This window comes from Triturus cristatus, chromosome 10 (assembly GCF_964204655.1).
Source record: "Triturus cristatus chromosome 10, aTriCri1.1, whole genome shotgun sequence".
NCBI classification, from domain to species: domain Eukaryota; kingdom Metazoa; phylum Chordata; class Amphibia; order Caudata; family Salamandridae; genus Triturus; species Triturus cristatus.
In genome coordinates, this window is record NC_140593.1 from 1,069,097,925 (window position 1) to 1,069,113,531 (window position 15,607).

Consider the following 15,607-nt stretch of genomic DNA (forward strand, 5'->3'; position numbering starts at 1 on the left):
GTAATTCTGTTCAGCCGTTCGGGCTGTAGCCCTGTCTAAAGGTCCTATGGAAAAATACATGGGAAAAACGCGTTTTGGGACCCCCCTTTTATCTCAGCCCCCGCTTGACGAATCCCCCCGAGACTTTCAGGGTAGGAGCGGAGCGTAGCGCCCCACCTATTTTGAGAAATTCGCGAGGATTCGTCGACCGGCGCCAAAGTTATTCAAAATAGAATGTTGCGGATTTCCTATGGAAACAGGGTCCTAACTATAACTACCTACTGGCGACCGCCAGTAGGTAATATATATATATATATATATATATATATATATATATATATATATATATATATATATATATGAAAAACCAATCCCATTTCAAGAAGTGGGTCCGACACATGCTCCATGGCAAAGGAAACTTTATTGCAGCGAAGGCTTCGTTGTTACTTAAAATAGCGAAACGCTAGGGCAGACGCGTTTCAGCCTTACGGCTTTCTTCAGTGCCCGCTCCACTATCTCGATGTTTACCAACTGGAGGCTCGTTGTTCATAGTCTAAGTAGATTCTCGTTGATTGGAGCAATTACTGGCCCAACCTCCTTGGCTTCTGCCTCCATAATCCCATTGTAGTCCATCTCGGGGTTTACATGCCCTCCACTGTGAAGTCCAGATACAATAATCGGAATCTTCAAAACATGAAGTGATGTCCCAAACCAATGTTTGGCTGTGAAAAACACTTATACCCCGGCAGACCAACCAGAGTGCAAGGATGAAATTGCATCTTTAGCCACTTCCAAGCAGTGGACCGCTACTGACCGCTGCTTGCTCTCTCCTCCAACAGTTCAGACTCCGGTGAGTATATCCAACCATCGGAGGGGGTGACGCGCTGTGCCTTCCAAACACCACACCACAACGCAAACTTGCGCGTCACTCCAGACCGAGAGGCGTGCCGGGTAAGACGGTTGTTTGCAGTCCGTCTAAAACATGAAAAACCAATCCCATTTCAAGAAGTGGGTCCGACACATGCTCCATGGCAAAGGAAACTTTATTGCAGCGAAGGCTTCGTTGTTACTTAAAATAGCGAAACGCTAGGGCAGACGCGTTTCAGCCTTACGGCTTTCTTCAGTGCCCGCTCCACTATCTCGATGTTTACCAACTGGAGGCTCGTTGTTCATAGTCTAAGTAGATTCTCGTTGATTGGAGCAATTACTGGCCCAACCTCCTTGGCTTCTGCCTCCATAATCCCATTGTAGTCCATCTCGGGGTTTACATGCCCTCCACTGTGAAGTCCAGATACAATGATCGGAATCTATATATATATACAATGAAAAAAAACAAAGGTTACAGTGACGTGATTGGTAAGAAATAGAATTTTAAAAACCTTACAAGTTCACTGAAAAAACCCAAAGGTTACAGGGACGTTATAGTTAGGCTCAGATTTTACCCACACAAAACTATGCTATTTCCTAACTATAATGTGCCTGTAAGCTTTGTGTTTTTAGTGAATTTGACAGTTTAAAAAAATATAAATTGTACTACAATTTGACCCATAAGTTCAATTTATTAATATACATTCTCACAACTTAAAAATACAATATAATTCACACATTCATTCTTACTATATATTTTAAAACTAAAAATTAACAACTAATGGTGACTTATGTAGTCTTTCTATAAATGCAATGCACCAAGTCTTTCTTTTTTTTTAAATTCATTTTATGGATCCGCTGACCTGTTCCCAACCAAAAGCACACATTCAACAATAGGAGCATTTGATACAAACATAAGCTATTGCAATTTCTACAATTGTATCACTACCTGCATGTGGGTGCATTAGTGGCAGTCTGAGTAACTATGTTGGTGAATGAGTGGCTATATGGGTGCATAAATGGGTGTGTGAGTGGGTGTGTAAGTGAGTGTGGGCGTGGCTGTGTGAGTAGGTGTGTGAGTGACTATGTGAGCGGTTTGGGTTTGTGGGTCTGTGTGTGGGTATGTGAGTGGCTGTAGGGTGTGTGAGTGGTTGTGTGGGTGTGTAAGTGGGTGTGTGAGTGTCTGTGTGGGTATGTGAGTGGGGTGTGCGTGGTTTTGTGGAACTGTGTGTATATGTTTGAATGTCTGTATGGGTATGTGAGTGGTTGTGTGGGTGTGTAAGTGGGTGTGTGAGTGGCATTGGGGGTCTGGGAGTGGGTGTGTGTGTGTTTTTTGGGTCTTTGAGTGGATGTGATAGTGACCATATGGGTGTGTGAGTGGTTGTGTGGATGTGTAAGTGGGTGTGTGAATGCCTGTGTGGGTCTGTAAGTGGGTGTATGTGTTTTTTAATTGGGGTCTGGTTCTGCAGATCCACCGCAAAGAACACTGGGGGTCGTGCTTAGCACTGGTGTGGATATGTGGACCCTCGCACCCAAAAAATTATTTTGGACAATTTCTTGCCCACAAGGGGTCCCTCACAGAGTGCCTACCCTGTCATGGTAAAGTGTAGCTCACACCTAGGCCTTACTCTATTTTGTCATCCTAGTCACCTTGGCTCTAAACCCAATATTGGGTGGGCTGCGCTAGAACTGGTTTAGAGTGACCACAGGTAGGGTTTGGCCATTATCATAGCTACACTTCTGGGTGGGTATAGGCAGCTCTAATCAGGGTAAGAAGGTTTCTGCAATAATGGATTTAGATAGTGAGGGGTACTGGTGGATAGTTTACAGTAAAACGCACAGGAAGTGCTTAAGATGTGGGGAAAGTCCCTGGGGAACCGTTACACCTTTGGGTAGGGAGTGGCTAGGAGTTTCCCCCACCCACGGGCTGAAAATGGCCATAAATATGAAATCCTCTCTACCCTCCTCAAATCACTTCTCAGCCTGTGGAACAGAAGAGGACTGGACCTGCTGTCTGTCACCTGAGAAGAGTCTTGAAGACTGGACCTGCTCTCCCTCTTGTACCCAGGAGAAAAACATGGACAGCAAGAATCATAAGGCTAATCTCCTGTATGGGCTACAGGGAGACAAGTTGCAAAAGGACTGTTTCTGCAATTACTCAGCTGATCAGTACCGGACCCTACTGTGGCTTGTGCCTCCCACTCTATGAGTCTCTTAGTACCTCCCCTGAGGTCCTGGGTGGCTTTAGAAGTGTACTCCTGTGGTGGATTCAGACGTAATGGACTAAAGTCAGAAGGTAAAGTCTTTGACCAGGAAAAACCTTGTTGGGGTATCTGACCTGAGTTTCCTCGTGGTCAGCGTTGAATTGCATCTAGGTTCTTATCAACCAAGATCATTGACTAATATTGACACTTTGTACATATCGAATCTATATTACATAAATCTATTTTTACTTCAACCTTTAAAATTGGATTATTGTCATTATGGTATTGTTTTTCTTATTAAATGATACTATATTTTTCTAATTCATTTTAGTACTGTATAAATACTTTAAACAATGCTTTTAAGTTAAGCCTGACTTCTTTGTGCCAAGCTATCAGAAAGTTAAGCACCGGTTTATTTAATGACTTTTGTGGTTCACCCTGACAAGGATTGTGATTATTTTTTGGGGTTAGTTCTTACCCCCCTCAAATAATACCCAATCTCTTACAGACTTGGTGTACCTAAGAGTGAGATTGCTAGATTATGTACTCTGTAGATCACTTTGCTCAGCTAACCAGAGTTTATTGACTACCTCCAGGGTTTGCAGATCCAAAAGGGTAAGGCGATTTCCTTATTTGGCTGCCAACCTCTGGAATGAGTTACCGGCTGACCAGAGAAAGTCTACGTCAGGTGATTATTTCAAAAAGGTCTGAAAATCTTCCTTTTTTGGGAGAGACTGGCTTATGAATGATATTTTACTGCAGCGTTTAGATGCTTCTGATGAAACAACCATGTGCTCTATAAATTGCATTCATTCATCGTGCCTGATAACAGTGCCCACCAACAGACAATTTACTCCCAGCAAGATCGTCAGAAGGGTATATCCAACAAATTGATTTGAAGCACTACCAGTAGTTGTGATGCCAGAATCAATTACTTTCAACACGTTCGTGGGCATTTCAATTTACTATGACAATGTATCTACATTGGTGTTGTAATGTTCTTCGTCGTCTAATATTGTCATACTGCCCTAAGCAGGCTCCAAATGTTTTTAGGGCTGTATTTGAACAGCTTCAGTTCCAAGAAGGCTTCCAGTTATTCCTGGTCGTATGCCGCATCTTGCAGGTAGATTCCGACTTTGCAAGGTGGTCCTAGTTGATAGCCACTCTATGTTTCACTAACAGAAGCGCCACAGCCATCAATATTCATACCCCCAACAGGACATTCCTAACATATCCCAGCAGGGCCATACATGGAGCCTTCTGGATCGGGAATTCAGTCACTAAGTTTCCGCCTGCATGGCCATTATCTAACATTAGGCAGCCCTAGGCACAACCATGCTAATTGGAGGAAACCAGCATCTTCAGTTTCACAACTGTACAAGAAACCCAGGATATGGTATATTATGGTGCCAATTCCGATCCGGTAAAAAAATTCCCCGTCCGACTCGTATCCGGATTTTTTTCCGTCCGAATCGTCAAAGTAGCGTACAAACTGCCAAGTACGATTCGAACGGAAAAAAGTCCATACGAATCGCATTGGGAAGATTTCCCCACACGTCCTCGGGTCAGGAAAAGTCACCGACACGTCCCCGGTCGAAAAACCCACCGTGCGGAAAAATAAAGTCCGACTGCGCAAGTACGATCCCTCCCGTCCTCCCCATTTCACAACCGTACGCAAAAAACACCGTCCGAACCGAACTCCCATAGCAACCATGGAGACATGTGCCCGCATACGCGCCGAACACCCCACCACCCCCCCCGCCCGCGTATGTACGCACCGAACCCCCACCCCAGCAGTGCATGTACGCCCCGAACCCCCACCCGTGTATGTACGCCCCGAACCACCACCCGTGTATGTACGCACCGAACCACCACCCGTGTATGTACGCCCCTGAACCCCCACCCGTGTATGTACGCACCAAACCCCCCCCAGCCGTGTATGTACGCACCAAACCCCCCCCAGCCGTGTATGTACGCACCGAACCACCACCCGTGTATGTACGCACCAAACCCCCACCCCAGCCGTGTATGTACGCACCGAACCACCACCCGTGTATGTACGCCCCCGAACCCCCACCCGTGTATGTACGCACCAAACCCCCCCCCAGCCGTGTATGTACGCACCAAACCCCCCCCAGCCGTGTATGTACGCACCGAACCACCACCCGTGTATGTACGCACCAAACCCCCACCCGTGCATGTACGCCCCCGAACCCCCACCCGTGTATGTACGCACCAAACCCCCACCCGTGTATGAACAGACCGAACCCCCCCCAGCCGTGTATGTACGCACCGAACCCCCCCAGCCGTGTATGTACGCACCGAACCACCACCCGTGTATGTACGCACCCAACCCCCACCCCAGCAGTGTATGTACGCCCCGAACCCCCACCCGAGTATGTACGCACCGAACCACCACCCGTGTATGTACGCACCAAACCCCCACCCGTGCATGTACGCCCCCGAACCCCCACCCGTGTATGTACGCACCGAACCCCCACCCGTGTATGTACGCCCCCGAACCCCCACCCGTGTATGTACGCACCGAACCCCCACCCGTGTATGTACGCCCCCGAACCCCCACCCGTGTATGTACGCACCGAACCCCCACCCGTGTATGTACGCCCCCGAACCCCCCCCAGCCGTGTATGTACGCACCGAACCACCACCCGTGTATGTACGCCCCCAAACCCCCACCCGTGTATGTACGCACCAAACCCCCCCCAGCCGTGTATGTACGCACCAAACCCCCCCCCAGCCGTGTATGTACGCACCGAACCACCACCCGTGTATGTACGCACCAAACCCCCACCCCAGCCGTGTATGTACGCACCGAACCACCACCCGTGTATGTACGCCCCCGAACCCCCACCCGTGTATGTACGCACCCAACCCCCCCCAGCCGTGTATGTACGCACCGAACCCCCACCCGTGTATGTACGCACCAAACCCCCACCCCAGCCGTGTATGTACGCACCGAACCACCACCCGTGTATGTACGCCCCCGAACCCCCACCCGTGTATGTACGCACCCAACCCCCCCCCAGCCGTGTATGTACGCACCGAACCCCCACCCGTGTATGTACGCACCAAACCCCCACCCCAGCCGTGTATGTACGCACCGAACCACCACCCGTGTATGTACGCCCCCGAACCCCCACCCGTGTATGTACGCACCCAACCCCCCCCAGCCGTGTATGTACGCACCCAACCCCCACCCGTGTATGTACGCACCAAACCCCCACCCCAGCCGTGTATGTACGCACCGAACCACCACCCGTGTATGTACGCCCCCGAACCCCCACCCGTGTATGTACGCACCCAACCCCCCCCAGCCGTGTATGTACGCACCGAACCCCCCCCCAGCCGTGTATGTACGCACCCAACCCCCACCCGTGTATGTACGCCCCCGAACCCCCACCCGTGTATGTACGCACCGAACCCCCACCCGTGTATGTACGCCCCCGAACCCCCCCAGCCGTGTATGTACGCACCGAACCCCCACCCGTGTATGTACGCCCCCGAACCCCCACCCGTGTATGTACGCACCGAACCCCCACCCGTGTATGTACGCCCCCGAACCCCCACCCGTGTATGTACGCACCGAACCCCCACCCGTGTATGTACGCCCCCGAACCCCCACCCCACCAGGGAATGTACGGACCGCACCCCCACCAGTGCATGTACGGACCGTACTGACGCCAAAAAAACACGTACTGAACCAGGACAAACCATACTTACACAAGGAGAGTCACGTAGAGTTTCCCCACACCACCAAACATGCCCAACAACCCCACAAACATCACATACACTCACCTGCAACTGCCAAACTGCCAAACAGAGGCCCAAAACTCAATCACTCCCCATAACACACCCACACAAATTTCAAACACAGCCACACCCACAAATGGACCAATAAAAATGGACCACACACACAAACCATGAGCCTTTGCAACAGACCCACTGCTGCCAGAGCCCACAGACGACCCACACCACCATACTTGAACCTCACACTTGCATACCTTCACACAACCACCTACACAAACACCCCCTCATCACATTCACACACACACCTCCACTACCACACCCACACACCCACAACCATCCACACCCACACCCCCACAACCATCCACACCCACACCCCCACAACCATCCACACCCACACCCCACGCCATGTCCACCACCAAGAATCCAAAGTTCACAAAGGAGGAGCTGGAGATCCTTGTCGACGAAATCCTCAGAGTCGAGCCACAGCTCTTTGGGACATTGGTCAGACAGACCAGCATATCCGAAAAAACGGCCATGTGGCAGAGGATCGTCGATTCTGTGAATGCTGTTGGGACCACCAGAAGGACCAGGCACGAGTGCCAATCCAGGTGGTACGATCTGCGGAGGACGGTCAAGAGGAAGATGACTGACAATCACAACCAGGGGAACATCACTGGAGGAGGGCCGCCCCCCAGACCGGTACAATACCATCCCTGGGAGGAGAAGGTGATGTCCACGCTGGCGGTGGAGGGACTACACGGACTGCCAGGACTCCCAGACCCTGGTGAGTACACAAACAACTCACCTCACATGGGGGGGATGCCATACACAATCAATCATGCATGCCACCCCCCCCAAGCCACCACCGGACACAACAACACTCCACAAACACACACATGCCACTAGCGCCTCCATGCCCCATGCATCAATCAGGGCCATGCCAAGTCACAGGCCACACAAAACACCAACACAACACAGGATGTGGTCGATGCTGGGAGTGGGGGCATCAAAACTAACATTGAGCAACTCACAAGCACACAACAATGCCCTCAGCCCATATGGCCCAGGGCACAGCCATACAAACTGTGTGTACCCACACAGTACTGTCTTGCCTGCAAATGGTGGCTGCCATGCAGGATGACATGGGTCTGAAGGCACAATTTGCACATAACAGCAGACAATGAAGATGCATCGCTCTGATAGAGTCTCAGCACACACCGCCACAGCAGCAGCCTACACTCAGACACACTGCCCAATGGGTGCCCGGAGAATAGGGACTAACTCACATGAACAAGCCAATGGCCATTCAAAGACCGGCTAACTGTGTGTGCCCAGGAAGCTGGCCTGAGGTGACAGAGAGTGACAAAGAGAGGGAGGGAGAGGGGGAATGAGAGGGAAGGAGACAGAGGGGGACACAGGGAGACAGACAGAGGGAGGGAGTAGGGTGACAGAGGGAGACCGACAGAGGGAGGGAGGAGGGTGACAGAGGGAGGGAGGAAGGGAGACACAGGGAGACTAAATCACCCTTGGGTGGTGTGGCCATGTCCACTCGTCAGCCGGTGGACTGTGTGCATGCAGACCAGGTCTGGCAGTGCCTCAACCCCCCCTTCCGTAGATGAAGACCGGTCCATGTGTCAATCTGTGCACGAGTCCATCCGTGCTGCAGGCACAGACCTAACCACACACCCAGTATACCCAGCCACTGTGTCGGTAAGAACCCTGTCACAAATGCTTCAGTCCCCTACCTGCAACATCAAATTGCCTTGGCAAAACACCATTTGGCCACGTACAGTGCAACACGTAAGGCGCCTCTGCATGGCTCGCTACGCCCGCACACCACACTGCTGACTGTGTACCCAAATAGATGCATCAACTAAGATTGTGTCTCACACATGCGTAAAGCCCTGACAGCTGTGGCCAAGGGACATAGCCATGCACAAGTGCACTGTGAGAGGAATGCAGGACAGATCCAACTACCCAGAGGAAGAGTGCCAAATCAGAAATGCATGCAACATGGATGCCACATGTGACACTGTTAACATTGTCTCTCTCACACACAGGTCAACGTCGACGAACACCCCCCAACACTGGGGGGGAAGTCTCACAGGACCAGGCTCCGCGGGATGAGGACCCCACCGCCAGCGATGACTCTCACCACTCCGTGGATGACCCAGACCAACCTGGCCCCTCTGGTGTCCAACCACCTGCAGCACCTGCGTCAGGTACAACTGTGCCAACCACCACCCCCATTCCTGCCACATCCCAGGAGACGTCCAGGAGCCCTGCCCGCACACGACCACCCAGCCAGTCTGCCCAGGAGGGACACGGTCCTCCGGGCACCCAGTAGGAGGCAGGCGGCAACGCAGATGCCATCCCTCAGGGGTCCCGGAGACCCGATGCACCCACAACGGCAGGCCAGGTGCACGTGGGCAGGGGTGGCGGGAGTGGAGGACGGCGGAGGCGCGAACCTGACCAGGCAGCTCAGGACCCGGTAGTGTCCCAGGTCAGCAACATCCTGGATACATACCGGCGTGACACCAGGGGCATGGACCAGATTGCGTCCACCCTCAATGACATCAAGGGGACCCTCCAGGAGATGAAGACCCTGCAGTCCCAGCAACATGCCTGTCAACTGCAACACCAAGGAAGGATGGAGGATAGACAGGCTGAGCTCGTGGCGGTGCAAACCCAAATGACCGGTGTACTCCGTCGGATTGCCGACAACATGGGCAACCCTCCCTGTGGCACCAGGCGAAGGCCATTACCAGACACAGGGAGGGATCAGGAGGAGGAGGATTCATCCGACGGAGCGTCACAGACATCATCACGGACTGCTTCCGAGGGTCCCCGCAGGAAGGTGGGTCGTCCACGAAAAAGACTGTGAGAGTCAGCAGAACATCACCATCTCCCAGGTCACCTGGCCTGGCACCTGGCCCTCTGGCCCAATAGCAGCACATGACATTCTCTGCCACATGGACTTGCTGGTCACTGTCTGACCTATGTTGACGAAGACTGTGGCATGGACTCTGACATTTTGCTACGGCAAGGATACCAACTCCCCCAGTGAACTTTGGATTCTACACTCCCGCTGTGCACCTCTTGTCATCCCCACAAACCCGTACCCCACCACAAATAAATTAATCACACTTACAAGATGATGCCGTGATTCTGCATTATTACAATACATGTGTGTGTCGTAAAGTCAAAGCATGCCTGATCTCAGAATTAACTCCAACCATCCAAACCGTGGGGTCGCAGTCTTGCCCAGGACACACATGGGTCCCAATGTATCATCTGATACAGACATGGAGTACCATACTCACCTGTGCTGGGCCCAACCAGCTGAGTGGTTCCCGCACAACTGTGGCTACAGACACATTCAGGGGAGCAACAGTCATGCGCAGAGGTCAGGGATCATGTGGAGTGACCTGGCTTGCCGCTCCCAGGTATGTCTAGACATGTGTCGCTACAACGTGCAGCATGCTTGCGTCAGGCGGATGTGGAGAATGGTGGCTAGGCCAAGGTTGGATGCATGGAGATGCCAGAATGCAGTTTAGGATCACAGTGCCACATGGTTGTGTTGGGGTTGTGGGCTGCATCATGAGTGTGGGCGTGGATCGAGAAGGTCATCCTGCAGCTGGCTGTGAAACATTCCCCCCATCCCGTTTGGACGTTGATGTGGCCTGGTTGCCCGACGCAGTAGCAGAGCTGTGCAGATGCACTCCGGATATGGACAAGTACCATGGGAGTCGTAAGGCACATGTCCGTAGACTGCAGGGTAGGATTCGACACGGATGTTGTAGTTGCCCTGGGGGATGGTCTCTCTTGCCTTGAGGTGGATGGAACTGTGCATCTTGTGCATAATACAGTTCCCACTCCCTGACAAACCCCTAGCATCTTGTCACTCTACACATAGACACATATGCACCACCTATGAAAACTATGCCAGATATGCCGCACGCACAGTGGCAACAGGCCACCATTGACAGGGAAGAGGCACCTTGGAGACAGAGGGACAAATTTATTAGTCATGTGTGTTGGAATGACAATGATACTCTGTCAACACATACACAGGTCATGTGGATGAACATGTGGGAGCAACACTGGCACCCCCCATTGCAACACAGATGCTGGTATCCCATTGACCTGGCACACAAGTGACGGATAACAGCTAAACACCCCCTGCTGCCACGGAGAGGCCGCTATACACCATTGAGGCCCTGATGGGGCAATCACACACCATGTCAACCCGGTGCAACCTGTATGTTTCCGAGGCCAGTGTTACACACAATGATGGCCTCATCACAATCCCCAATCCCCTGCCACATGACAGTCACCAAGTCTGACCATGGCTCCAGGTGAAGCCTGCCCCATGTCATGTTCCCCATGTAGGATCACCATGTATGCAAATGGAACACACATGAACCGGAGAAGTGCACACAGACTACAAACAATTCACACACCCAAAACGACGTGAGGCATCCCTTACCCTAAGGAGATTTCAACACTTGCCCGTGCATGTGACGCTGAATCAGCACATGTTGCTGTGTTCATGAGGAGTAGCAGGAGCACAACAATGCCACCAGCAGACAGCATGCACATGGACCTGTGGAAGAGAGACACACAAGGAGTCAGCACAAAGGAGCACATCCGCAAGCATGTACTCAACACGTATCATGTTGTCAACATGACAGGTGACAATGATGACCCTCAGACAACATCCTTCCATTGCGCCATCACTTGAGTGACACTTCAATACACACCACTGACTCACTTGGCAGACATGCAGATGGACACACACATTGCAACACATGCCACACACGGCCCAATGCGTGCACACTCAGACACTGGAACTCACCACTAAGCAAAGAAGTTGCGTATGAGCCGACTCCGCATGTCCTCCACAGCCTCCTCCTCCTCCACATCACTTGCCCCGTCACCAAGGCCTTCATCCTCCACGGGTGGATGGTCCTGGTCATCTTGATCCAGTATGAGTGGAACAGCTTCCTCCACTGCCATGTTGTGCAGCATGCAGCAGACGATGATGATCTTGCACACCTTCACCGGGGCATATGGGAGTGCTCCGCCGGTCTTGTGGAGGCACCGGAATCGGCTCTTCAGAAGTCCAAACGTCCTCTCAATGACTCTCCTGGTCCGCCCATGTGCGTTGTTGTAGCGGTGCTCGGCAGCCGTGCTGGGGTTGCGGACAGGCGTCATCAGCCATGGCATGTTGGGATAGCCAGCGTCCCCTACAAGGAAACATCATGGACAGAAGTGTGTCAGCACAGGCAGTGAGATTGGAAGATGACGCCAAACACTGAACTGCCAGAGTCTACCCACCAACAATACATGCTCGCTCGTTCCGCAGCTGCAGCATCATTTCAGGCAGCCTGCTACGCCTCATGATGAAGGCATCGTGTGCTGATCCTGGAAAGCGAACACAGACATGTGAAATCACCATGTTGGACAGACACACCACAAGGGCATTAACGGAGTGATAATGTTTGCGATTCCTATACACCACCTCCTGTGCCTGTGGTGGTACCAACGCAACATGTGTCCCATCTATGGACCCAATGACATGGGGCATCCCTCCCAGGGCATAGAACTCACGCTTGACATCTGTCAACTGCTCACGAATTGGGAATTTAATGTACTCATCCAGGTGAACCAACATGGCCTCTAAGAAATCATGCAGAACACGGCTGAACATCGTCTGGGACATACCCCCGACATCAGCAATGGTATGTTGGAACGTACCCGTGGCAAGGAAATGTAGGGCTGCCATCACCTTCAACTTGGGTGTCAGTGCACTGGGATACCTGTGGCGCGGGAGGAGTTGTGCTTCCAGCCGGCCAGTCAACTCATCAATCAACCGTTGGCTGAATCTGTAGCGGCGTATACAGTCCCGTTCATGCAGGGCAGCCATGTCTGGCATACGTCGAGGGAGAGGCGGAGCCCTGCAGTGAAATGGAAGGAACACCGAAGAGTGAGCACTGTACAACGACATCGTCAATGCACTGAGCACATGTTACACAGCCAATACACATATGCCACGTTGTGAGTCAGGTCTGTGCCACATTTCCTGGACACGTACGCCAGTCAGGTGACACTCCTACCAAGGGACAGCCACTAACGGAGGGGGGCAAGATCACGATGACATGGCATGAGACTAGCTGTGGGCCAGTGTGAGTGAACATGCACACGCATCACAGGATTCACAGACATCCACACATGTGCAGAAGTAGTATGCGTATGGTACAGACAGGTAGTTGGATGCGATATGCACTGGTCACATGTCATAGGAATAGGACAGGCCACACACATTGCCTTTGAGGAGTACATGTCGAGACAGAACATACATAGGGAGCATGTGGATATGTACTTGTGTTGATACTCCGTGTAGTTGCATACATACACACCTCATGGCAAATCACATATGTGGGCTGGTGTGCGGAACAGTGTGCCATGCCCATCGACACACAGACACATGTTGGCAGCAGCAACTGCTGATGCATTGAACCACACACCTACAGCAAAATCATGGAAAGACATGCCACACACATGACATGGTTGCAGCGTGCAACGCAGCCATACACATGTCATGTGTAATATTCCGTGTACCTGGCATCAGGGGACAGGTGCGGGTGTCCGTGACTGGGACATGCAAGTGACTCATGGCTCCACTAGTGTGTACGACATGCACACATGTCAAAGGAGTGCAGGGGATGTGTTGTACAATGCGCACCATCACACACGACATGTGTACACAGCTCATCGTACATGTGCTTTGCCCACACCTCAGGGGTGAAGTGCCACATCACATCCTGACACACCTGTGTCACACACATGTGGTATTGCACAGACAATGCATTGGTGTCCACCCTTGGCAATACCTGTCCGCTCCATTCCTGTCTGTGTGCCGCCTGTCACCACTGACAGTTGTGAAACGCACCGTACATACGCTCGGAGTGCGTGTATAGGGTCCCTGGGCCAATATTGCCGCTGGCGTATGCGTACGCCACAGTAGTACGGACCGTACAAGCGCTTGTGCGGTCCGGATCACAATATGGGCGCTGGCGTATGCGTACGCCACAGTAGTACGGACCGTACAAGCGCTTGTACGGTCCGGATCACAATATGGGCGCTGGCGTATGCGTACGCCACAGTAGTACGGACCGTACAAGCGCTTGTGCGGTCCGGATCACAATATGGGCGCTGGCGTATGCGTACGCCACAGTAGTACGGACCGTACAAGCGCTTGTACGGTCCGGATCACAATATGGGCGCTGGCGTATGCGTACGCCACAGTAGTACGGACCGTACAAGCGCTTGTACGGTCCGGATCACAATATGGGCGCTGGCGTATGCGTACGCCACAGTAGTACGGACTGTACACGCGCTTGTACGGTCCGTACTACTGTGGCGTACGCATACGCCAGCGCCCATATTGTGATCCGGACCGTACAAGCGCTTGTACGGTCCGTACTACTGTGGCGTACGCATACGCCAGCGCCCATATTGTGATCCGGACCGTACAAGCGCTTGTACAGTCCGTACTACTGTGGCGTACGCATACGCCAGCGCCCATATTGTGATCCGGACCGTACAAGCGCTTGTACGGTCGGTATCACTGCTTGTGGGGTGCCCTAGGGCGTGGAACGCACCGTACCTGTGTGTAAATGTATGAAAACACATAGGGGACACATGAGGGACAAGTATAAGGGCCTAAATGCATGATGGTTGCCATGGAGACTGAGTTAAATTTTTGAATTTGAGCACCAGGTGCACAGCAGAAGTCAGTTTGAAAGAATCTACATTGTTGCAATGTGGATGTTGACTTGACATCATTATCAAAACTGAAACCATGCAAAGCCACACACTGGGGTAGGTTTGAAGGGATTGGATGAAACGTAGGATGCTAATGTGACTGACCAATCAATCTGTACTCCTATACATGAACAGGCCAGCCAGGCATATATAAGGCAGCCAGGTCCCATGAGAGAGCACTTGCCTGCACATCCATTCATCCATGACCACTGCTGCTGATAGTGATTCCTCTGGCACCATGTCCAGGACTGTGGAGAGGTCACAGCCATTCACCCAGGAGGAGAACCTTGCCCTGATAGATGTGATCCTCCCACAGTTCCAGAGCCTGTATGGTCGACCAGGGGTTCAGGTGAGTGCAGACTCCACTAGCTTAGACTGTGCCCCTTTTGTGTGACAGTGACTTCTGGCATTGTGTCCATGTGTGACAGACATGCACTGTTGTTTGGAGTGGGTCCCAGGGTGTGGAAGGCCTCATGTCACCCATGCAGAGCATGCTGTGTTTCCTGTGTGCACTCCTCACTTGCATAGTGCCTACTGTGACAATGAATGCAAGGTGCATGCCACATTCTGCCTGCATACTCCTCCTGGGGATGTTGTTTCCACAGTCCTGATGTGATCCTGTGTTCCCCCCAGTGTGACAGGTGTCAGTACCCATGGATGTGTGTTTGTTCAGTGTACCTGTGCTGTGAGTGTCCAAAGGCCGTGTTCGTCCCCTGCACATTGGTGTGTGTGTTAGTCCCCTGTCATGTGGGTGAGTGCATATGGGGAGTGTTGCACACAAGCAGCATGAGGGATGGATATGGCCTGGCCATCCGATGTGAGCAGGGAGCAGTGCTGTGTGCATGCCGTGCTGAGCCAGCCCCACACCTGTGACACCCCCGTCTACTGGCACATGGGCAGAGTGAGGTGTGTACCCGCAGTTGGCAATGCCATGTGATTGTCCTGTACCTGTGTGTGTC

The 15,607-nt window shown here is 52.2% G+C and overlaps 1 long non-coding RNA gene across 1 annotated transcript; it reads right to left on the reverse strand.

Moving 5' to 3' along the window:
• Positions 1 to 525: 525 nt before the first annotated feature.
• LOC146796578 (uncharacterized) lies at positions 526 to 11,762 on the reverse strand. The gene is made up of 3 exons (XR_014969938.1): positions 11,677 to 11,762; positions 11,308 to 11,424; positions 526 to 1,286 (listed from the first exon to the last, which is right to left on the reverse strand). It is a non-coding gene; the product is annotated as an uncharacterized LOC146796578 (long non-coding RNA).
• Positions 11,763 to 15,607: the final 3,845 nt, after the last annotated feature.